Source organism: Corvus hawaiiensis, chromosome 4 (assembly GCF_020740725.1).
Source record: "Corvus hawaiiensis isolate bCorHaw1 chromosome 4, bCorHaw1.pri.cur, whole genome shotgun sequence".
In the NCBI taxonomy this organism is placed as follows: Eukaryota; Metazoa; Chordata; class Aves; order Passeriformes; family Corvidae; genus Corvus; species Corvus hawaiiensis.
The window spans coordinates 5897276-5921667 of NC_063216.1; the positions used below are offsets into that span (position 1 = coordinate 5897276).

The 24392-nt window shown below is 41.6% G+C and overlaps 1 protein-coding gene across 9 annotated transcripts in view; it reads left to right on the forward strand.

Moving 5' to 3' along the window:
* Nucleotides 1–24392, forward strand: part of SOX5 (SRY-box transcription factor 5) — a 609605-nt gene that overhangs the window by 265214 nt on the left and 319999 nt on the right. For 8 of the 9 annotated variants that reach the window (XM_048300783.1, XM_048300780.1, XM_048300784.1 and 5 more), the window contains exon 3: nt 18364–18524. The exons of the other annotated variant lie outside the window; for it this stretch is intronic. The gene's annotated coding sequence lies outside the window, so the exon portion shown is untranslated. The remainder of the gene's footprint in view (nt 1–18363; nt 18525–24392) is intronic. 9 annotated transcript variants of the gene reach the window in all.

The window sequence follows — 24392 nt, forward strand, 5'->3', positions numbered from 1 at the left end:
GCCAGAGGAGACTCACTGATTAGAAGTTGTTGCTACCTTTTTTGTGTTTTAGTAACTCTCTTGCTGGTTTGCATAGCCATGAAAATCTCAAAATCATGTACTGCAACACCCTTATCCCAACAGTCAGACGTTCATCCAGCACTGCTGGTGAGGGGAATATTAATGAGTACATGGGTAAAGGGTTCATGATCGGTCCTCAAACCAGTGAGAGTTTTGAGCATGTGTTTATTTACAGAAAAAGGCCTGTAGTACACAGCCAAACTACACAGTTAGGATTTGAAAGGCGTTTTATTTTCTTTCTGGATATTGATGTGTGTGTGTGTGTGTGTGTGTGTGTGTGTGTGTGGAGAGTGGTTTCATCTGAGGAGCATCCCAACAAGGCAGAAAGTGAGGGTGGCTCGCAGGGCTCTTTGGGATGGTTCCTAGGGGGGCTGGTGTTGGATCCTGATCTGTTTTGAAGACTGAACGAAAAGCAACGCACCAGGTGGTGTAAGAATGTTCAAACAGACACAGCACTTTCTTCTTCAAAGTACTGTGCAAAGATTAACTAATTAGATTGTTTTTCCTCCTTCATAGGAAGGGTTTGTAAAATAGTGGTCAGGGAACAACTGGGGATATGATTTATTTAAGTGCTGAAATGCTTTGTATAAAGTTCCTCACTGGATGCCATTAAGAAGATGCAGTTACTTCAGAATGTGCAAAAAAAAAGTCCTTTGAGATGAAGAGGCAGGAAGCAAAGAGCAGTCAGTTTTATTATGGACAAAGGTATTATTTGAGCACCTCAACTTTAAGTGCTGAGAGTTCAAAACTTGTCTTGAAAACATAGTGAAGAGGCAACACTTTGTATCCTGAAACATGTTTGGATGAATTCAGTATTGAGGGGAGAGATTTATTAGGCATTCCAGAAGAATTTGTCCATTTTTAGGATATATGTCAAATAGGTGGAGAGGAGACTGGCAGGATGGTTTGATATTGTCCTGAGGAGAGCATATTGTGCTCCTGTCACCTGCTTTAAAAAAAAAAAAAAAAAAAAAGAATTAACCCCCAGAAGGCAGCATGAAAAGATGCAAAAGTGCAAAAGGAAGGAAAAGGAAGGGGCTCTTTGGAGCAGGAGTAACTTAGGCTAGAAATAAAGACAAGCAGTGCATGAGTGAGTAGTGGATGAGTCCCAGTGCTCTCTGTGGAGGTGCTGAGTGTGTCCCATGTAGCACAATGTGCTCCCAGTGGTGTGGATGGAGCTGTCCCCTCACCTGGGAAGCCTGGGAAGGGTGAAGGCAGCAGTGCTTGTGCTCAATACAGTCCTACCACAGCCTGTCCTGTGGGCTGGCCTGTGCAGGCCCAGGGTTTGATCCTGGCTGGAATGAACATCCTCACAGAAAGTTTAACTGATCTGACACAAATCCAGCCACAGAGTTGTCTAGCAGGATACCAAATAGCAATATACTCCACCAGTGTTAGAACAACATATCTTCAAAACAAACTGAGCACACCCTGCAGGCATCCTTGTTTCTAGGTATTTCTGAAAGCTCTCCTCTCTCTCTTAACCCTTTCGGATGCTGTATATCCAGCACAGATGGAGAACTTGCACACAGGCATGCCCTCTGCCTGGCTCAGTGTGATAACTGTATCAAAACTTATGTGGTCAGCAGGTCCAGGGAAGTGATTGTCCCTTTGTACGCGGCACTGGTGAGGCCACACCTTGAGTCCTGTGTCCAGTTCTTGGTCCCTCACTACAAGAAAGACATTGAGGTGCCGGAAAAAGGCAACAGAGCTGGGGAAGGATCTAGAGCACAAGTCTGATAAGGAGCAGCTGAGGGAGCTGGGGGTGTTTAACCTGGAGAAAAGGAGGCTCGGGGAGGCCTTCTCACTCTCCACAACTCACTGACACAAGGGTGCAGCTCAGTGGGGGTCAGGCTCTGCTCCCAGGAAACAAGGGACACGACAAGAGGAAACGGCCTCAAGCTGTGCCAGGGAGGTTCAGGTTGGACATCAGGATAAACTTCTTCACAAAAGGGTTGTTAAGCTTTGAAACAGGCTGCCCAGGGAGGTGATAGAGTCCCCATCCCTGGAGGTGTTCAAGAAATGACCGGATGTGGCATTCAGGGCTCTGGTCTGATTGACAAGATGATCATCAGTCAAAAGTTGGAGTAGATGATCTTAGAGGTCTTTTCCAGCCTAAATCATTCTGTGATTCTAATTCCATTGTGTAGGTAGATTTTCTTTCCAGCTTTAACAGGACTTTGCCTGCTTATTTCCCACTGCTGCGTGTTATAAGCTGGGAGAGGAAAAGGAAGGGAGGCGACACTTTAATGGGGAGTGATATGTGAATTCCAGGCAAGGTATCTGTACTTCTGTAAGTTCTCTGCTGCTTATGAAGTATAACATAAAAATTCTTCAGTAGTGATAACTGAAGGCTGGAAAAAAGGGATATAAAAATTACCATATAATTGGAATAAAATAAATAAGGAACCTTTTGACAGGGTCTTTACGGCTTATAAAGCTATAAATAATCCAAATTTCCAGGAAAAGCTATAGCTAGCTCAGAGAAACTTCCACCTAGCATAAGATCTTTGATTCTTAGAGCTTGAGGGCATCTAGATCTGCATGTGGGCTCATTTTTAGCAGAAGCCTGAATTTAGCTCAGACCCCACTCATTTGGGATTGAGTTAGCTTGTAGTGACTAGCATGTGTGCTACTGTAAGGTTTGAGGATGAAATTATCACACCATGGAGCCTCATCTAAATTAGGTACCTAAATTAGGAGCTAAAGCCATCTGTGTAATCAATAGAGAAAGGTAGGCTCATCCAAGGGGGCTTCAGAGCAGCCATACTAGGAATTTCTCTTGACTCCATGAGCAGTTATAGATCCCTGAAGTTAGGTGAATACCCACTGGGGTGCCTGGTGAGGGAGTCCTGTCTTTGGAGTTAAGTTTTCAGAGGACCAAAACAGCATGAGCAACTCTAAGCTTGCACTGGAACCAGGAATTGAAGAATCTGAAGCACAAGATTTCCTGTTATTTAACAAATAACATCTTGGATAGTAGTATTGAATTTCAGAATTCTTACTAGCAGAGTTCAATGTGTATTCCTGATCAAATTCATGATTAAATTCTGACTTTGAATGTGCACATCTGTTAATATTTTAACTCACCATATATCAGAATTCTCCAGATTTCCTGGCAAGTCATGCTCGGGATGAAGTCTTTCCAACTGTTTGTATTCAAGGATGTGTTTATATATATATGGGTATAGACAAACACACATGCTCTAGACAGTGTGTAGGTGAGAATGTTGTTACAAGGCAAGATTATTCCAAATTATTTATTGCAAGAGACAGTAGAAGTCTGAGGTCTTTAGATTGCTTCAGTTTCTTTTAAATGATCCTGTTGGACCAAAAAACTTTAATCTTTTCTCTGCCTTGGGCTTTCTTTAAAATTCTCTATTGAAAAAAATTCTAAGTTTTAGCAGTAGAATTTTGTCATGCCGTGAAATTCCAGGTTTCAGCAGTAGAATTTTGTCATGCTGTGAGGCTCTGTCCAAACCTGGTGACGACACAAGCCTATGAAAGTCTCTGTTTCACTTTCATGGTCATTTTCTAGGCAGTGAGTCAGTGTCACAGCAGCAGCCAAACAGGGGTGTCAGAGGAGCTGAGCTCAGCTGGGACCAAACCACCTCCACTCCTGCAGTACGTGCTGAACTAGACATCCATGGACCTGCCAGAGCAGCTGGAGCAGGATGGTGAGCACCTCCTCTCCCAATCTCCTTCCTGTGCATTCCTACCTTCCTACACTGGCATCGGCTGGAGTTTCCCCAGAAATGTAGCTGGGAAATGGGAAAAATTGGTGAGGTGTCCAATTGGCTGGAGACCAGACTGGACCTTATTTTCTGCACTCCAGCTCATTCCCTGAAGCTCAAAGAGTAGATTTTTGTGCAGAGGCTAAACATTGCCAGGGATGTGTGTTTTGCAAAGCTTCAGCAGTTGTATGTAATAGATTTAGTATTTATCTTTTTTTTTTATCCCCTTTAGAAAAGGAGGAAAGTTCATACTAATTGCAAAGCCAAACACTGATAATTAAGGCCGAATTCAGGTTGTCCCTCCAATCACACTTCTGCCCTCTTGTGTGAATGCCCTGTGATACACTTTTGAACTGCAAAAACCTGGGCTGGTTTCCCTTCTTTGGTGCAGACAATGGACACACAACAGGACAGAATTAATGGGCAAGTTGAAAACCGGTATTGCCTAAGCTTGATCTGCTTGATTTTAACCTTTTTCTCCCAGTTTTTTTTTTAATGTTTTTTCCCCAGTGTTGTCACTGATTTCAGAATAAACAGTTAACTAGATTTGAGGAGAGGTATTTCTGTGTCATGCAGCTTCTCCAAAGTTACCGGTTTCATCAGGGATGAATTTGGCCCATTGCATCTAATGAATTGTATATTCCAAAATCAATATTAATAATGCCAGGTGCTCTTTTTAAATAGACTGTAGGCATTCATATAGTCTGTGTAAAGTTCATATGAAATGATACTTGCCTATTCTTTATTCATCCTTTTGTTTAATAAATAATCCTTCAGCCTATCAGTGGTTGCTTTCTGGGGTTCTGTTGGACATCTGTATTTATCATTTAGGAAGCCATCATCAGTGAATCTTTCCCTCAAAATTTTGTCATAAGGTCCAGGGTTTTCAGGATCAGTGACTACTTCTTGTTGAGTTTGGGGTCTGCTTTTGTGGTTTTTTAATGTATTTGTTACTTATTCTATTGGTGAGTTTGCAGCTTATCAATTGAGGAAAATGTGCAGCATGGTTAAGGCATACGGAAGGAAAATCAACCATGCACTTGTTGAAACTCTGCATTGCTGCAAGGCACCATTTCATCTGGGGGATATGAATGACTCACAGAGGATGGAGGGACTCATAATTCCCATAGTACAGCACTGTTTGCTAGGATTTTCTGACTTTTGTATTTATCATTAGATGCATCATAACACAATGTGAAACAAAAAAAATCTAGCCTTCATAGTGTGCTTTCCTGTTTGTAAATGGGTCTGGATATCCTGTGCTAAAATGTCAGGTTAGATCCTTTGTAAACTCTGAAGCCTGCTCTCAGAATAGAACACTTCTGGAGTGTATTAAATTGGTGTTAATTGAGAAACACATATGCCAATGACATTTTAAGCTACGCTAAATAAAACCAAACCTTTAGCAGGTCCCTATCACAGAGAGATCCTGAGATTTCACTGAACCTGCTGCTGCCGTCATCTTTTTTCCATCTATGCATATGTTGCTTGCAATGATATATGGTAACTCCTGATGCAAATACCACTCATGCTGTTACAGCTTAAAAGGGCCAGAAATAGAATGCAAACACAATGTCTGGTTTTTTCTTCTCCATGTTATAAAAACCTATGACCAGCAGCCTAAAGTTTGATTCCTTTTCCCTGCAGTTTTCACACCAGCTGACTTCAAAACGTACGTTTCGCGCAGCAAGTCATAAAAAATTCATCATTTCTTTCTTTTTTAAAGGGGACCGATTCTGCAAGTGTCTCAGGGATCTCTGGTTCCTGCCACAGGTCAACACTTCAGGAGGGGTTCCATCCTCAGGTGACCCAGGGCCCAGTGCATGCACTGACTCGGTTCCCCAACGTGGCTGGCCCCTGCATCAGGCCAAAACATGTGCTTTATCTTAAGATAAACAAAGCCATTTGAAAAACACAAAGCAAAATTGGGGTTGAAGTCCCAATTGTGTCAATATATGCATGGGATGTGGCAATATTTTGTTGCACATTTGGTTTATTACAGAGAAGAAAGGGCAGACTGGGAGTTTCCTAGGGCTGGGTGTCAGCAGCACTGGACATTTAGCAGTGAAATCCTGCTCCAGTGGAACCACACAAACCCTGCTTGGCTTTGCAGGACTGCTCTTGTTAGAACAGCTGTCTTCTGCTGCAAGCTAGGGCAAGAGGTCAAGAGCCATTTATGAAGTCTGGTACCATTGAGCTGGCACAATACAGCTGCAAGTGAAACTCTCACTGCTCTTTAAGGCAGGTCCTGTGACTTATTGGGAGGCGGCCAATGGGGAAAGATACCTCCCTGTTCCTCTCCACTCAGAAATCAGGCAGTTAAAAGTAACAACACCTCAGTTCATTATGCATGATGCCAATCTTCTTTCCAACTTATGTGTACTCCTGGTGTTTCAGAAAAGGCCTTGGGTTGTGGAAGGTCTGGTAGAACTGCATCAGTGGGAATGTGTCATCATGTGGGACATGGACAACCTGTAGCTTTGCTCCAGGTCTCAGTGAGCTGGGCGTTGGCCTGTGGTGTCTGTCAGGAAAAAGGACTCGGGTTTATAATTTACCATTATCTAATAAAAGGAAATTAATGAAGCTACTTAGTTTTTGAGGTGCTATCTCCCTTCCAAGCCTTCTCTTGTGTGAGAAGTACTAGACTGTGTTTGGTAGTTCCTAATTCAGGACATGTATTTTTCAGGTCAGCTCTATTTTCCTGTTCTTTTTTGTTGTGTCCAGTACAGTGCATTTTTTCGAAATGAATATGTGCCTACATCACCCTACAAAGACGGCAGCATCTGTATTTGCATTTTGCAGATGAGAAAATGCAAAGCCATTTCATTAACCCTTGGCTGGGGACACCTCAGTGACAGCTCTATAGGTGCAGTACTCAGGCTATGCAGATTTTAACATAAAATATTATCCTGTCTGTCTGCTTGTTCATCTACCTCATGGACCTCCATGCATGCTGGAATAGCTTGGGGGAGGTCAGAGGGAGTTCAGGATCTCAGCAAAAAGGGTCAATTTTTGTGTGAGTGCATGTGTTGCTCCAGCTCACTGATGAGGCGTCTTGGCAGGACTCACAGACAGCCGTGTCCATTCAGAGGACACAAGCGCCCTTCTTGTGAAACACGGTCAAGAGTTATTTGCCAGAGGTGACTTTTTTATGGCTTTCTTGATGATAATGTTGCCTCGCAAATAACTCTGCTGGAAACCTGCAGATATCTCCAGAGATTCTGCTGTATTTGCCGCAGATAAGCGTGGTATGCACAGTGGGGCCAGAGATTTGGGACATCTGTACACTGGCACACATTGTAAAAGAGGGAAGCAGAGTGTGTGCAATAGAGCTGAGGGGGCTTGGGTGTCTTGGGATGGGAGTACATGTTTCCTGAGGCTGCCCAAACAGCTTGGAGGTGTTTCACGCTGTGACTTTTTTGTGCCGAATACTCTTTTCCAGTTTCAAGAAAGCTTTTGTAGGTGAGTTGGAGATTAATCCCCCCCCACACTTTGGATTCAGTGGCTGGTGTGTTGCTGGCATCTTGTGCTTTGGAGCCATCAGTGGGAAGGGAGCAGCCAGGTTTCCAGCAGCAGCCATGGCTCACAGAGTGACTATTAGGCAGGAAGAAGCCCCCGGCAGGGTTATGGACCAGACAGTCTCTCCCAAGGCAGGTCAAAGGGTGAGCTTACTGTTTACAGAATCAGTAAATAGGTAATTATTCAGCCTGGCAACAGGCAAAACACCCCACAGGATGTAAATCCTTGCCAATTCAGCATTATCTGGCTGGGAAGGGATTGAAGATCCAAGGATCCCTTGCAGTAGCGAAAGGGAGGTCTCTGCAGTTTAAAACCTTTTAGGGTCATTGTATGATGCCATGGAGCCATTAAGGAGTCCTCACGTGCCAGAAGCAGTTTAACAGGCCCAGTGTTGGGCACTTAATTGTGTCAATAATTATTCACGCATTAGCACCGGCTCCTCCTTAAAGTGTGTACTGCAGTGACTCATTAAGTTATTACTGGTATTCATTACCAATAAAATTAGCCTTTTTTCAAAGTGTAAAATTTATGTTTTATAGAAAAATACTGCTAGAAGTGCCACGGCTTTGCTCTACTATCTGCTTGGTGCAGAGAAAAACAAGACTATGTGGAGATGAAGCAATATTTTTTGTCCAAAAAGAGGCCGTCAAATTAGAAAGAGTCTTGTGCTTTTTTATTTTTTTTTCCCCCACAGTGTGTTTTATGTACTTTAAATTGGGGTAGGGGAGAAGCCTGCCTTTGGCTGTCAGTCCTGTATGCGTAAGTGCTATTTCCTGGTATCATGAGGGAGAAAGATAACCAGTGTCTTTTGATTAATCAAGTGTTAATGTATATGCAGCTGTCTTTATGTTAAATGTGTCATGGTGCACTTTGTTTCTTTAAATACTGATCATTTACAGTGAGCATGTACAGTATATGTGCCTGGAAGGAGAGCAATTGTTATACAACTCTTTAATCCAAACCATGATTAAAACCCCTTTTGTTCCCCCCTCCCTGCATTACTCCAGCCTATCATCTTCTCTGAGAAATCATTTGGCAAGTAGAAATATGTGTATTTTAAGAGAATAACTCCTTTTTAAGCATCAGTTTTGCTTTTGTTCTGCTTTTAGAACTTAGTTTTTTTTAAATTTCCATATATGGTGCCGTTCAAAAGGCGCAGGAGGGTCATAGCCATTTTTTGAGTGAATAAGGTATAATTGAAATATGATGTATGCAGATATCATCACTTCCACAGCAATTATCTGGATTGTTTGTTTAGTGGGAACATACTTTCAAGTAGGGGTTGGTCAGTGGCAATCATGTTGCATGACGCAGCTGAGAGAAATGACAAAGAATATGTAAAGTCTCACACTGTGAAATTTCACAGTGCACCGCGTGTCTACGGGGGGAATCATTAGGAATTTTGAAGGTGAGGGCCATGGCAATTTCAGAGAGAAATGTAAAGGAGGACAGGGAGGCTGGTGCTTAGATCTTGGGGAGGGGCCGGGGTTTGGCATTCTGTTTCATGCGGAGACCAGCACTTAATGTGGTCTTGTTGAAACTTGAAACAGCTCTATTAGTAGCTTGATTGGGGAAAGGAGAGGATACCGAGAGTAAACAAAAATGTGCGGTCTGGAGATGGGCTTAATTGTGCACAATACATCTTTCCTCTGTGCGGCTTATTCTAATCACTCCAAATGGCAACACACACACTCACACACACAAATTTGATCTGCTCAAGCAGATAAAACTGCTATGTGTATAATACTGCCAGGCTAGGAGGAAAAAAAATGGACATCTGTTTAACAATTCTCTATTGTAGACAGGATCATAGAAACACTGTTGCCTGCCTGTCGTGTTCAATCAAAATGAATAAAATGCTGATTTAAAAACAGAAAAGAAATCAGGCAGAAGACCACCTCAAAGTATTTGCTTACACTATTTTTTTTGTTCTCATTTCAGCAGCAAATGAGGAAGGGGAATCCCAGGGGCAAGAGGAGGTTTCAGGAACAGTGAAGGGAAGATATTTGTTTTGTTTTGGTATTTATCCTCGGTACAGCCGAGAGAGGCGTACAGCAGTCGGACCTAATTGTAGCTCACTCAGGAAAGTCTTCATTAGCACTTGCCACACATGGTTACCAGATGTGCCGAAGAAGGGGTGGGAGGAGAGAGGAAAGGGTATGTGGAGAATGGGCTACATACTTAAACCTAATAATCTGTCTTTTGTTTTCAGGTCTATTGTGTTGGGGAGGGGAAGAATGGGGAGAGGGAGAAATTCTGGCTGCTTTTTGATGCAGCCAGTTCCTACTGGCTGAATGGCATTCCTTGTCTTGCAGCGTCCTCCAAGGGAGGAAGAAGCCCTCAATCATGGCCAAGTAAAGAGGGGTTTATGTATGTATGTATGTATTTATTTATTTATTTATTTGGAGGCTGTCAGTGAACTATTATTCCACTGAACTCAGGTGAAAGTATTTGGATACCCAAACTGGTGAACCACTGTCTTTCTGGCCAGCTTGTGAATTTGAGCTGGGGTGGGAATTTTTGTGAGCTTATGAGCTCCCAGAGTATCAGTGGGGCTGTTGAACTTCAGTTCAGCAGCAGCAGCATCTCTGTTCACATGTACTTTGCCAGTGAGTCTGAGATGCAATCAGGAAAGCCAAGTCCAGCAGGAAGGTAAGAGCAGCTCTGTGGTACTGTTAGTCACCCTGAGGCTGTTGCCTTGGTCAGATTTTTAACCTTCTGCCTGTTGCTATTAAAACAAATTAAACAGATATTCCATGCATAGTGGCTTTTGCTGCTGCAGAACAAATTCTGGCCTTGCTGCCCACAGAGGTGATTTTCACAGGAACCACTGCAGTTAATTTTACTGCAGATGTTAACAGAAATTTTGCTGGTTGCTCCTTAGGAAAAAAGCACCCTCCTTATTCTGAACTGGTCACCTTCGGGGGACCCTGTGTCATCCCTGCCATCTCCCCCTGTTTCAGCAGCACTGCACCTTTTTTCCCCTCTCAGTCCCTGCAGTGTTCCCACAAGGTGAAAATTTTTCATACTGGCGTTGTCTGGGCTTGGATGTCTCCTTTCCTCCTGTACTCCCCTCTTCATTCCAGTGGTAGGAGGACATCATTGTGTCGGGACGACAGGGCTTAGATGACTCTCCAAGATCTGAATAATCAGGGCTGAAGGTTTAATTATGGCTCTACACATGATAGCCACAAGATTTGTCACTCTGGTCATGTGAAAGAACAGCACTAGACAAACTTCTACTAATTAAGCACTCTGTTTCTCTTCCTTCTCAAAACTGGAAGGAAGTATAAATATGGGAAATCACTTATATTAATGTGAAATAGAGACATTTTTTGAATCTTTAATAATCTGAGTTGAACATCTTTGTGGCTCTGGGCTTGTTTTATCCAGCTCAGTTTGCCAGTCTGTAATCTCATCCTGCTTTGGAGCCTGGAAATGTTCTTGCTCACAATCTCAAAGCAGAGCAGATGTTGCATAAATAGAAAATAGGTTGTGTGCACAACCTAATCTAAGCACAGGGCACAGAAGGAGGTTTGGATGAATGTAAGCAAATCAGGGCACAGATCTGCTATACTTTGAGACTTAGGACCAAATTTTTTTCCAGCTATATTCTACTTGGCAGATCCCAAATATGACACTCATGTTTTCCCACTGCATGGCTTGTGGGTTTTTAAAATATTTTGAGAATAAAGTAATGCCTATCAGCTCAAGCTCACCAAACAAGTGGTTGGTAAGAGTTGATCTATCCCATCCTTTCCTCCATGTTTGACAGACTACTCCATCCAGTGATGTAGTTCCAGGTCCACATTAATCAACATTCAGAAATTAATCTTTTCAATTCCCTCAAAGGAATTAATAAAGCCAAAACACTTAGCTGACTTAGTTGTATCTACCTTTCCTACTGTAGGATGTACAGTCTCCTTCAACATGACTGTATGGTTTCCATAAAATACCTTTATTAACTATCAGAAAGGCCCAGGGAAAAACTTGGTAAAACCCCAGCCTGTTTACCATCCCATTTTTGCCATAGCTGCTATTGCATCAGTTGTTTTCTTAATAAAATTAAGTGCCATATTTGCAATTTTTCTAATGCTATCCCAAATTATTCACACAAGAATGAACTGTGATCGTGCCAACATGTATTATGTAGGGACAATGTTTCTGCTTACAATATTTTGTGTTTAGAAAACACAACACTGCAAACTTGATGTTTCTGTCAAGTTTTCTTTCTTCTGGACATGCATATACATACATTTATTTTTTCAAGCATTACCCACAGAACGAGTTTCATGTGTAAATGTTACTGCCTTCATGGTGAAACCACAGCCATGCACAACACGTATCATTGTAGCTGATTTCCATAGTCAGGTATTCCACAGATATAGTAATTAAGATTTGGAAGGGGTATTGGTGGCTCAGATGCTTGTGCTCACTACTCAACAGGTTTGCAGTTACTTGGGGCTTCAGCAGAACTTAGAAGTGCTTTCATAAATCTGACACACTCAATGTAATTTTAAGACATTCCTTGTATTATTAACTTCATCTTTAATTATTATAATTATTTTAAAAATTTATCAACTTGGAGTTGGAAAGCAGAAAGATCAGATTTATTTCCTGCTTTTTGTGTGTTTCCATGCTGAAGTCAAGGTTTCAGGCAACAAGGCAAATATTTTTATGCAGATGCAAAACTAATCAACCAAACATGAAAATACTCCTATGGGGTTTCCTGGAGGCCTTGCTGGGGATACTGCAATGCAAATAATATATAATGCAAATAATAAATAATACAGTGTAAGTATTGTAAGATAGTAGGATTCAGCTGGGGATGGAAGGTATTGGGTGCTCTGTGTGAGCTGGTACTACCATCCATTTTATGATGTTCGAATCTCATGGTTTTGCTGCCTGTATCTACTATCAGACTTTTTTCACTCTCACAAAGTTCTTCTGTACTGTGCTCCACCAAAATGCGTGTTTCCTCACAGATGATGTCATTCAAGTGGAAAAGAATTGTAAATCCTTGTTTGGCCTCCTGTAGTTTTTCCCTCTATAGCTGGCTGAGCTCGAACTACTTCTCTTTCCAATAGGATATATATAAGTAATCAGTATGATTATTTTTATCAGCACATCAACAGTACTCTGTGTAATTAGAGAGTATCCAGCACTATGCTAATGCTACACAGTGACTGTATTTTGCACCATTTTTCTCCCTGTAATTTTCCGCTTTTCCAGTACAAAGCAAGAGACCGACATAACAGACAGGGAACTTCCATTGTAATGTTAGGAAAATCAAGGAGAGTAAGTTTACTGGGGAGAGTACAAACAGCTTTTCTCTTCTCCCAGGTAATGACTTGAAGATAGATATGCAGTGCAGCTACATGAGGTCCATCTTTTTGTCACCTCCAAATGAGGTTCCCATGGCATGCTGACGAGGGGGAACCAGCGGGCTGCTCACGGACAGGCACTGGCACAGACGATTGCAGCCTGCTTTGTTTGCATGATGGAAGCAGAGGAGCCTGTTGCTCCTAGCCTGCTCTGTATTCTAGTATGTTTCCAGTACTTGCAGTGGAAAGTTCCCAGAAAGGTTTGGAACCCTATTACCTTCTCTTGTTGGGTCTCAGCTGAGACCACAGCAAGGCAGGGTGGAAATTGAGGGTAAAAGAGAGGTGCTGGTAAAGTATAAAACACCTTGGAATATATACCACACCCTGCCCCCCCCCCCCCCCCCTTTTTTTTTTTCTCTTCCATCCATAAATCTGCTGAGAAAGAAAAGGGGTCAGATTGATGCATTTGAGTCATCCATATCTTTTTAATTTTTAATGATTGGGCAATTACACTTCATCATACACAGTAGAAGAAACATAACTACGAAACAAGTAGCATTCCCAACTGGATAAGTTTATTTTTATTTTGTTTTACTTGATTCTGTTTCAGGGGCAAAACAGATTAGCTTCCCAACACAATGTCTGCAATTTTATGTAAAGCTTGCAATGTGTAACAAGTCTTGGAAAGCCCTGTTATGAGATAATATGAATGTGTAAGAATCTTTACCTCCACTTACAAAAAAAAATACATTGTTGCTACAAGGAATTGCTGAAAATATGACATGGGGGTAGCCTAAAGAAGCAAGAGAAAGATAAAACAAAAGGATCTCAAATGCATTGGAAGGCATTTGTGTATGGTTTAGGGGGGGTTGTTTGTTTGTTTGTTTGTTTCAGGATTATTACTTAAGTCCTAAGATTGGGTAATTGGGAGGAGTAGTACCTAAAATATCTTTCAGACCTTCTACTCAAGTTGTTTAGTTTCTCCTCTGCCAGGGCAGTGTACTTGGTCTTTCCCTTTCCCTAGACTCTTAGGTCCTGGCAGTGCTCCCTTACAGTGACTATGGAGGTCGTGGCTTCTCTGTGATCCCAGTAAAACCAAGATGTCTGGAAGAGCAAAGCACTTCTAGTCCTGCTTTTCCCTCTCAGCTCAGCTGGGTGTCGATTATCTTCATTTGGATTTGGCTCTGGGAACAGTGAGTTGTCTAAAGAGTTATAACTTAAGAGTTATAAATCATACCCTTAAAGTTTTATATATTTATATATCTTTATGTGTATAAAAGAGTATACCCTTTTATACACAAAAAGAGTATAAAATAAGTATTTAAGCAAACATTTTAATCTCACTTGGGGCAGTTTGACAAAATATGAAAACATACCACGTGCAAATGCGTCTGCACACCATCATTGTCATTCTCATTTGCTTGAGCATCCCTGGAGATATTAAAAAGAAGGGTGGATGTGGCGCTTTGGGATGTGGTTTAGCGGTGAACCTGGCAATGTTAGGGTAATGGTTGGACTCAATGACCGTTGAGGTCTTTTCCAACCTATAAGATTCTGGGATTCTCTGATTTCAGGGAAGGTTGTGCTTGTGATTTGCACTAAGCCTCAACTCATGGCAGCTGCATGTGTGACCAAGCCTCATTGTTCTGCAGATCCCACTGGTTTTAAGAACAGCCCCTGCAGCTGAGCAAGTACATGCTGTTACACAATGTGAGCACCAAGGTCTCAAATGGTAATTCTTCAGTTTCACCTGAAGGTATGGCTTGCCAAATTTCAACCTGTTTCTGGCCCTTGATGGAGCAATGAAAGCAGTAGTGCTTTCTAGAGGTGAGGACATGCTGTAATCCAAACCAGGAAAAGAAATTGTGTCCCAGCCCGGCTTGTATTAATTCCAAATTCTATGCAAAATTTTGAATAGATTTTTCTTTTCACCAGACAATGCAACTATGACCCTTTTTCGTCAGAAGGAAAGAAGCAGCAGCAACAATAATTTACATCAGTGCATTGTCAATTCTTTGTACCATTGGTGAATTTGAAACAACTTTAAAAATTAAAAACAACTGAAGACAACCAAAAAGTATTTGACTATAAGAACAGTAATTTCAGGTAATTTCTTAACTTCTGTAAGCAAATTTCCTCCAGTTTAGGAAATTCAGAATTGTTTCCATTTTGATAAGAATGGAACATCCATTCAACAGACAATAGAAGCTGTTTAAACCTGTTAAATACTATGAAATAGATGTGTACAGCTAATTAAAGTATGTGTTGAATAGTAATTATGTCATCCTGAGGGATTTACAAATAGAGTCTAGTTAAAATTTGATTCAATCTTTTATCATTCACAGAAGGTGCAAATTATTATTCATATAATGTGCTCTGATTTCAGTTCTAAAGGTAATCCAGAAAAAAGGGAGAGGGATTTCTGTTTTATCAGCATTGTTTAAGAACTAAGATCCCTTAATTATCGCACTGTACCAATAGTCTGCTACCCAACTCATTGACGCACTCATTCAGCTTTGAAACTGACAATTTACCCTCCAAGCAAAGCAAGATACAAGGAAAAGTGTTTAGTCAGCAAGAAAATACACCAAATTGTATGTTTCGGCTTTTGTTGGTGTTCGTGTTTCAGAGCTGTGCAAATGTGAGTCATTTACACAATGCCTTTCAATCAAAGGCATCAAAGCAAAGGAGACAGATTTCACAAGAAAATTAAAAAAAAAAAAAAAGGCAAAGATGAAATTATTTATGGGATCCAATTCTTTTAAGCTTCTGGAACCTCTTTCCAGGTTTACATAACATGAATCGACTCTTAATCTTACTCCTTTATGTAATATCTCATCATAGTAATGAAGAATTAGATAAGATTCCTGATAACTTTGTGAAAGTATATTATAGATTCTTTTACAAGGAATTTCCTGCTGTATTTCTAGATTTATAACAATAATTGGCAATCCCCATAATTACCATTAAAGTTGGCCAAAATTGAAAAGAAAAAAAATTGTTTCATGAGGTATTTTTGTGACTTGGAATGAAAGCTGTATCTTTCAAGGAAATTATGTCTTGCCCTGCTTAATGCCAACCAATACTGAGGAGCAGATACCTCTGAGAGGGAGAGCAGCAACTGCCCAGAAACTCTGAGAAATGGTGTGCAGTCCTTTAAGTTGAGCTTAAACAAAGGTGCTGGACTTCTTTGGAAAAATTATCCAGATGTAAAACCTAATTTTCTGTGTCCTGATTTTATCTTTCTAACAGAAGTGGCATTTTGGTAAGGTGAATAGAAGCATCCACATTATCTTTGGTTGGTTGGCTTGGTTTTCTTTGGGAGAGACAAATGGGCTTGACATAAGTGATTTTCTCTGCACATCCCATCATATTTAATCTTTTGACAAAGCTTCTTGCTAGCAGTACAGTTTGGAATACTATCCACTGAAAACTGGTTGCTTGGAATCTATCAGAAAACTACCATATTTATGCATATTTTTTTTCATGAAGACTCTTAGAGTGTTTAATAGGGGTGGCAAAAACTAATAGAAGTAGAAAGTGTTCCCAGTTCTTAGAAAGATAAGAAAATGTTGTTTCTTATCTGTGTTTTGAAAAGAGATGAAGGGTCAGTGAGGTAAAGATATGTGAGAGCTCTTGCACACTTGGTAAGAGCTACAGAGGAGGAATGTTTCTCGCTGGTGGCTTGTTTGAATGGAAGGGAAGAGAAAGAGGCAGCTCCTAAGTAAAGGGAGAGGATTAGAAAAAATGTCAAGTAAAATCAGGGAAATTTGTTGGTCTATTTGCTTAAAGATACAGGTACACAGCTCTGAGATGATTGCCACAAGGAAAAGAGCATGTCAAGCTGAGGGCAGCTTTCAATGCTTGCCTGTTGTTGATGCTTTGGATTTATAAAAATTCATAAGTCTTTAGAGACAGCTGAGAGCAGCAAGGAGAGTGGGGTGGGTTCTAAACCACCTTCGAGGGATTGCATAGGAATATAGGGCAGTCTTCTGGTCCCCAGGTGCAGCTTACCCAGGGCTTGCCTTGTCTTCCCACCTGCTTCACTGTAGATATGTCAGAGAGGGAGGCAGTTGTGCTCAAAGTGGAGTGGGGAATATTTTATGCCTGTTCCAACAGGTGTAGCTCCTTGGAAGTTGTTTTTTGCAGCAGTGTGTGCAGGAGCTATGAAGATGGGCAAAGTTTGATTTCAAGACTCAGAATGCATGCTTAGTAGTGGGGGCGGCTTGGGTCTGCAGCCACTTAAATAAATTCTTTTCCTTCTCATCCTCAGCATATTTGTAGGTTATCATTTGATGTAGGCTACAGGAACTTCTGCATACCTGGCCTGTGCTGGCATTTGGGCTGGGAGAGAGCAGACACCCCTGTCTTCTTCTGTAGAAAGCAGAAGAGAGCTGTCCTAAGTGCCTTTTTTTTTTTTTTTTTGTGGCATTACTGTAGCAGTGGATGTAATTCATCACTGTGGTGAGCTATTTTTTCTTAACACATCAGCTTTTGTCTTGTGTTTGCTTGCACACAATTCACTGATAAGTGAGAGGTGCATGTCCTGTGTTGAGAGGAATAATGTCATCTCATGGACCTGGGGACTAGTGCTGTGAAGTGAGAGCCTAAAAAATTCCTGAGTGCGTGCTAACTAGAGAGTAAGTCCTATGAGGAGCGGCTGAGGGAGCTGGGGTTGTCTATCCTGCAGAAAAGGAGGCTCAGAGGGACTTTATATCTCTTTACAACTCCCTGACAGGAAGGTGTAGCCCAGTAGGGGTTGGCCTCTTCTCCCAGGCAACAGTGACAGGACAAGAGGACATGGCTTTAAGCTATGCCAAGGGAGGTCCAGGTTGGACATCAGGAGGAATTTCTTGATGGAAAGGGTTGTTAAACACTGGAATGGACTGCTCAAGTGCCCAAGGAGGTGGTGGAGTCACTTTCCCTGGAGGCATTCAAGAAATGACTGCATGTGGTACTTAATTCCATGGTCGAATTGACATGGTGGTGATCAAAGGTTGGACTTGATGATCTCAGCGGTCTTTTCCAACCCAAATGATTTTGTGATTCTTTCATTCTTGGAGAAAAAACTTATTTGCTCTTTAGTAATTAGAATACATGAGAAATGTGTGACCAGTCTTTCTCCTGTTAGACTGAGGGCTACAAGCTTAACTAGCTTTAAACATGAATGGGAAAGGAAATCTTGTCCTCCTATTATTCTTACAGGGATATGTGCACAGGTTTCCTTCTTTGACAGATGAATACATGGGCTAAAGTTTTGGAACTGCACACTTAAAAATTTTGTTTTACTTTTGCACTGAAGAGTGGAAGTAGCTAAAATAACTGGTAGTGCATGTAAGTTAGTTTGTTCTGAGCTTCTAATAGTAACAGATTTCAAAAATTATTTTTTGAATACATTTTGGAGCTGGTGGAATGCTTGGGAGAATAATTTCTAACAGAATTTGCATTCCATGTAATTTGGATTTAATGACATGGTAAAAAACAGGCGAAAGGGTTTCTTAGTATGTGACTCTCCTTTTCCATGGCACAGTAGGTATTTCATCTTAATTTTTGGTTGCATGCTAAGAAATCAATATGTAAAGCAAGAGAGTACAGATACTTAAAAGGAAAGCATCAGAGAAGTTGAATAGTCATGTACTGGCTTAATATTTAAAACTAGAATATTTCTGAGTAGGAAAGGGCTTCAGAACTGGGCAATTCACAAACCACTTCTTCCCCTCCAACAGCTAATTCAGAGGCAGCAGTTGTGTGAGCAGCCCCTTGGCAAGAGGACCAAGTGTAGTTTGTGACAGAACTGAATGGAGATGATCCCAAGCTGAAAGTCAAAACAGGATCTTCCTTTAAGTTCACTGAGTGACCTGCAATTTTATTCCAGCACCTAACACAGGTAAGAGATTTCTACAGAATCTGCATCTGCATTTTCCAAGGTGTTTTAATATCCCAATCATAACTCCTGTTCTTCAGTGCCTGCAGATTTGGAAACTACTCATGCAGTGCCAGGTACTAGTACCAGGTTTTGTGTAGTTTTATTGGGCTTTAAGGGATCTCTTGGCAAAGTCAAGTCAGAGAGTCCTGGTGCATTTGTCAGCAATCCTACACCAAGGAATTCATACACAGAATATGATTTGAACCAGAATTTAAGATTAAAAGAGAACTGTTGCTTGAATCTTTGTATCTCATTTCCATGTAAATCAGGAGAGATTTGTTTGAGTTAAGCAAGACGTCTACATCAAGGTGGGAAGTGTTGTGGGCTCTTGGCTTCTTGCTGGAGCTGATTCCTGGGGACAGAAAATTTGGTCCCGAACTGTGTTGCTGTTACAGAATATACAACAAAAACCCCCAATGAATTAAACCCTGAGACATTCCAGCTTGCCTTTTGAAATGTATACAAACAACAGGGATCTAGCTGAGAGAGGGTACCTGCCCCATCCAGGCCAGGCCAGCTTCTGGCAGCTGTGTGGCAAACTGATGTTACTGAGCTGATGGGCAGAGCCCTTCCAGAAGGCAGTGAGGGTGGGAATGAACTCCATGTTCCAGGTCCCCACCCTGAAGCTTCTTTCTTGCTCCTTTTTAATTTCTATAGGCTTGTTCTTGGCATGGGGTGCCAGATTCCTAAGCAGACCTGACCTTTCCTATTTTCTTTATATAGAATAACTGGTCAGTCCATATAAAATGCTCTGCCATGTGAGTTACTTGAGAAGTCATGTTCCATGGGAGCAGGGGGACATGCTCTGTTCCTGCTCACTGGAGGGACAGTATATCTAAGATCATGAAAACTGAGGGCTGTTTTGCTCCATCATCATTTCATTGGGTGTATCAACAGCAAGAAAATATGGGATTTTATTCTTTGTGGCTTAGTATTGGTCAAAGGTAGGTTTTCAGACTAGTAATATCCTTCTTCCTCAGCTAACATCCCCAAAAGACCTCTGCATTAAGGTGTAGGCAGCATACTGAATGTGTCCCAAACATCCTGTTTTATACCCCCACCCTCAAGTGCTGTTTGTTGTAAGTAACTGTGTGGTGTGGAATGAAGCACAGCAGTTTGTGGCTTCTGCTGCTGCCTCAGAAGACCCCCCCAAAATGAGGAGCTACCTCTGCAGCTGCATGAGGAGTGAGAACCAGGATGCTTCCATGGGGCAGCAGCCACAAAAGCTGCTTTCCCACAGATACTATCCTGTCCTGGCTTCAGATTGTTCCTTAATCATTAGCCCTAATGAAGTGCTTTTGTCATAATGTAAGGAAAAAAAAAAAAAAAAAAGAAAAACTGAGAAAAGAAAAAGAAAAGCAACAGACAAGAAGGAGAAAAGATGGGGAATAGCTGGGATTATCTCTGTGCTGTCTCTCAGGTCCAGTGACAACACGACTACAATGGGTAGCTTTCAGGACTGCATATGGTCTTCCTTCCGAGGGAGTTGATTAAGCGACTCCGGATGAAATTGAAATCCTGTGATTTGACCTTTGTCTGGCCTGGGAGGACTGCAATTCGCATAACAATTTCCTTTTGTTCTTTGTTTGGAGTTATTAATCCAACATGAGCCTCGAATTAATCAGGGGTAGTACGTTGTTACATTTCTAATTCACAGCTCCACTGCTTGTGTCTTTTTTAATTAAGGCCAAATGATAGCAGGCCTTAGTCCCTGATTGCAACACTTACTAACCACACATTGAGGGATGAAGAGGCTAAATAGGCAGAATGAGATTACTTCAAGGTTTCACTTAATTGTTTTCTTCCTTTAAGTAAAGAGCACTGAATGAACATTGTTAATGCCAGGCTGGGAGTATTTCTTTTCTATGTGTGTTACATGTGTGTATGTGCAGGGGTGGGGGAGGTTGGTGCTGATGCACCAAGAACTCAGAGCTCTAATGGCTCAAGGGTTTGTAAAACTGAAGCCTTTGGTTATTGATTTAAACCATACCTCCCACCTCCCCTGGGGGGCAGGGGCAAGAGAAGGAGGAATAGAGTTGGAGAGCATTCAACTTAAGTTAGATGCATGGATTTTCTTGTATCCTGCGTGAACCCATTGGTTTGTGTAGTTTTTCTTGCTGTTTGCAACTGGTTCAAAGGTAGAAAAGGCAGGAAGATTGAAGGCTATCAGAGATGCTAAAGAAATGTGCTGACACACACAAAGCTGCCCAAAGCCTGGGAGTGGTAATAATCATAATTAAATAAAGGCAAGCCAGTTGTGTCGCACACCAGATTTTTCTCATACTGAAGGAGGTTTGAGTAATTTTCAAAAGCCGTTTGTAAATTTGTATTGTGGGAGCCGTTCTAGGCCACAAGGGTGCAGGTGCTATTCCAGGGGAATGGTGTAGATGATCTCAGATAGATCCTGGATAACACAGTCTGTGCCAGACACTCAGGATGCTAGAAAAGCAAATATACTGAGTGTCCAGCCTTGCAACATTTATTTACACAAACAGATCTGCTAACTTAAAAAAAAAAAAAAAAGAAGGAAAGGGATAACAGGATTCATATTGCAGGTTTACACCCAGTGTTTTGACCTCCAATGGTACAGTGCATTGGATAGGATTGTTGTGGAGAAAAGTTTAATATTTAGGCTCTCAAACCTTCAGATGCTGAATATACAGAAATCCAATTGAATGCAGTTTGTATTGTGCACCTGCAATATCAGATAGAGCTCTGTAACTGTGGGAAACTAACTCTTACTGAGTTATTTCATCCATCCAAGGAGCTGGGAGAGCTAATGTTTTCTGTGTAAAATGGTGAGCTGTTTTTGATCATACCAAGCTGCAGATACAGAGCTGCTGTTCTGACTCTGGCATGGGATATACAGGGCAGCAACACTGTTCCCGCTTTTCTGAATTCTTGGTGTGTGGAGGCTGTGCCACATAGGATTATCTAAGTATGCAATGATAAAACCTCTAGATAGATTAAGCAAAACTAGGGTATAAGCTCCAAAGGAGTGACATGTGCCAGGTAAAAAGCTTATTTCTGTGTTTAGAAATCTAAATTGTAAACTGGGTCTGCTTTTTCAGATGAGCCAGAAAGGAACAGGCTATATTCAGCCTTCCATAGAAACATATATAGTATGTGGAAACAAAAAAACAAGCTAACACACAAATCTTTAGATCTGGCTTTCAGTTGGTGCAAAGCACTAGTGACTTCTATGATCAGTAATGTCAACACAGGATTTACACTGAATTGGGTTCACATGTTCAAAGCCATTTTCTGCACTTTCCTGCTCTTTTCTTAGGTGCTGCCTGATCCTGTGTGTCAGCATACTTCTGGTAGATTGCCAGCTCCCGTGCTGGGAGAAGTCAATGGGATAAGAAGATGCTCAGCATTAGTTGGAGTAGGGCTGCCTGACAAGCAGTTCAAGTACCTTACATACTATTATGTTTTTCAGAACCAGTTTTGATGCAGTTACATTAAATGACACCTTATTCTGCAGCTGAATCGCACTTTGCATGGAGAGAATAGGATTAAGCAAATGAGAATCTGACCATTTATTACTGTTTATTTCTAGTTAAAGACCGAATGCTTCACATTTGTCCACCTTGTTCTCTTTTTCCTAGAAATCTTTGCAGACCAGGGTGTGTTTGTTTATAGCAGACGCAGTTCAGAATTCAAATCTATTTTCAGCACTGTTTTGTGTCTTAAATCTGCATGTTGGGGGTTTTTTTTAATTATTGTTTGAATTTTCACTTTTGTTGATTTAAAGGTGTCACATTACACTTCTAAAGTCTCTCAGGATCAATGTGTACCCCCATGTATTTCTTATGTGAGTGTTTTGAATATTATCTTAAACCCCAAAGCCCAGTCTGTCCTGTGTCCTGTTTAAACCTCATGGCAGTGGTCATTCAAAGTGCTGTATTTGGGGTACTTCTAAAATCTTCTTTTCCTTATTCTTGCATAGCATAATGTTCAGCATTGATGTATTCAGTGGCTCTCCTCAGCAAACTTACAATACCATTTTAGTGCTTTGAGATCCTGAAAGATGAAAGAAGTTGTATAAACAGATGGCAATGGAATTACAGTGCTTCTTGAGATGGTTAACCCTCGCTGTAAACTGTCTTGCAGGACCTTGCTAGAGCCACGTATCCTGTCAGTAGTTTTCAGCAGTTGGCTTGCTCTGTATAATATGACATTACTGATTCCTTTCAATTATTTTGTGAAGGAAATTAGGCTTCTTGCCATACTCAGGAACCAAAAGACCAGGTCAGGGTGCATGATAATGCTTTTCTATACTTGTCCAAAGTGGCCATAGTTGCACTTATTTGAGGGACAATCCTCAAAGATCTGTAGGTCTTGAATATTTGCAGCTGCACCGGTCAACACTGATGAGCCCACAGATAAAAGAAGGAATGACTTTTGATGCTGCTGTTCTTCCTGACAGTTTTAGACAATCTGTTGCTATTTATGAAATCTTTCTGTTGAGATCAAAACTGCCCTGAACTCTTCTCTAGTAGGGATGTACTCCCCATGTCTGCAATGACAAGTCAGCCTTGTGTAGCCAAATGCCCAATTCTAGCAGTGGTGCACAGACCATGCCTGTCTTGCACCGCATGTGGAGGTGCTGACACTCCTTCCCCTTGGAACCAGGGGCAGGTCGGCCCTGGCCCGCTCTGTTTCCCCACTCTCCTCTTTCGGACATAAGGTAGAGATTAGGATTTAATGGTCCTTTGAGTTGCCTGGCGCTCCTCCCTCGGCGCTGTCTCCCCACGATCCCCCTGCCTGCGCCCTCCCTCTCTGCCATCAATGGGAGCCTTTGATGTCGCACAAGGGAAGACTGTTGGCTAACAGTCTGAAGCTGCCTCGTTTGAGCCAACCACCACATGAAAACAAATGCAAGCCATCATATTTCATTAACTGGCTGCCCCCCGTTCAAGTGCCCTTTTTTGATGTCAGAGCGCATCCTGACAGAAATCAGGAAGATATGTGTGATTAAGGCCAGCAATAATAGTTAGTGCATTGTATTGTAAATTACCTTTCTGGGCCCTGCTACTTTATCAGCCCCACTGGCCTTGGCTTGGGTACATTTTTGACTACTCTGTATATACAGTGTATTAGCGCAATGGAGATCATTATGTGGCCTGTATTTGAGTCATTTTTATTTAAGATGCCAAACAATAAGCTGTTGATTGGGGGAACAAGAGGCGAACAATAATGTTCTGTGTCACATAATACACCACCATTTTCCAGCTTTGCTTTAGAAGGGCCCTCTTTATTGTTTTTGTATAAAAATGGTTCTTAGGAGGAGGAATATTTTGCTGAGGTATGTCATTATTTTGCAAATTTCTATTATCTCATCATGTTGTCTTCATTGTAAATTGCAGCTAATTAGGAACCTAGTTAGAGCCCCAGCTTTGAGGCTGGCTTTTTTGTGAAAAGAGCCCACCGATTACCGCACTACAAGAGAGGAAGGGAGAGAAAAAGGAGATTAATCTGGTTACCTAGGCGACACTCGCTTCCATCTGCGAGGAACAATACATTTTTGTTTCCTTGGCTCAGTTCAGATCTGTTTTGTTTAGGGGAAAAAAAAAGAGAGAGAGGGAGAGGGAGAGAGAGAGAGAGAAGGGGAAAGAGGGAGAGGGAGAGGAGGCAGCCCCACAACAATGCTGGACTCTGTCTGGCCCCAGCTTACCCGTTTCCATCCCTCTGCAAGTTCGGGGTCTCGGGGGAGTGGGAAGATGAAAGAGATAAGCTCCAAAGTTGTCAAAGGTCATAACCTTGCCACACAAAGCCAGCAGTTTTACTTCTAAATCCCCTTCTCCGAAAAAGCACTTAATGAAA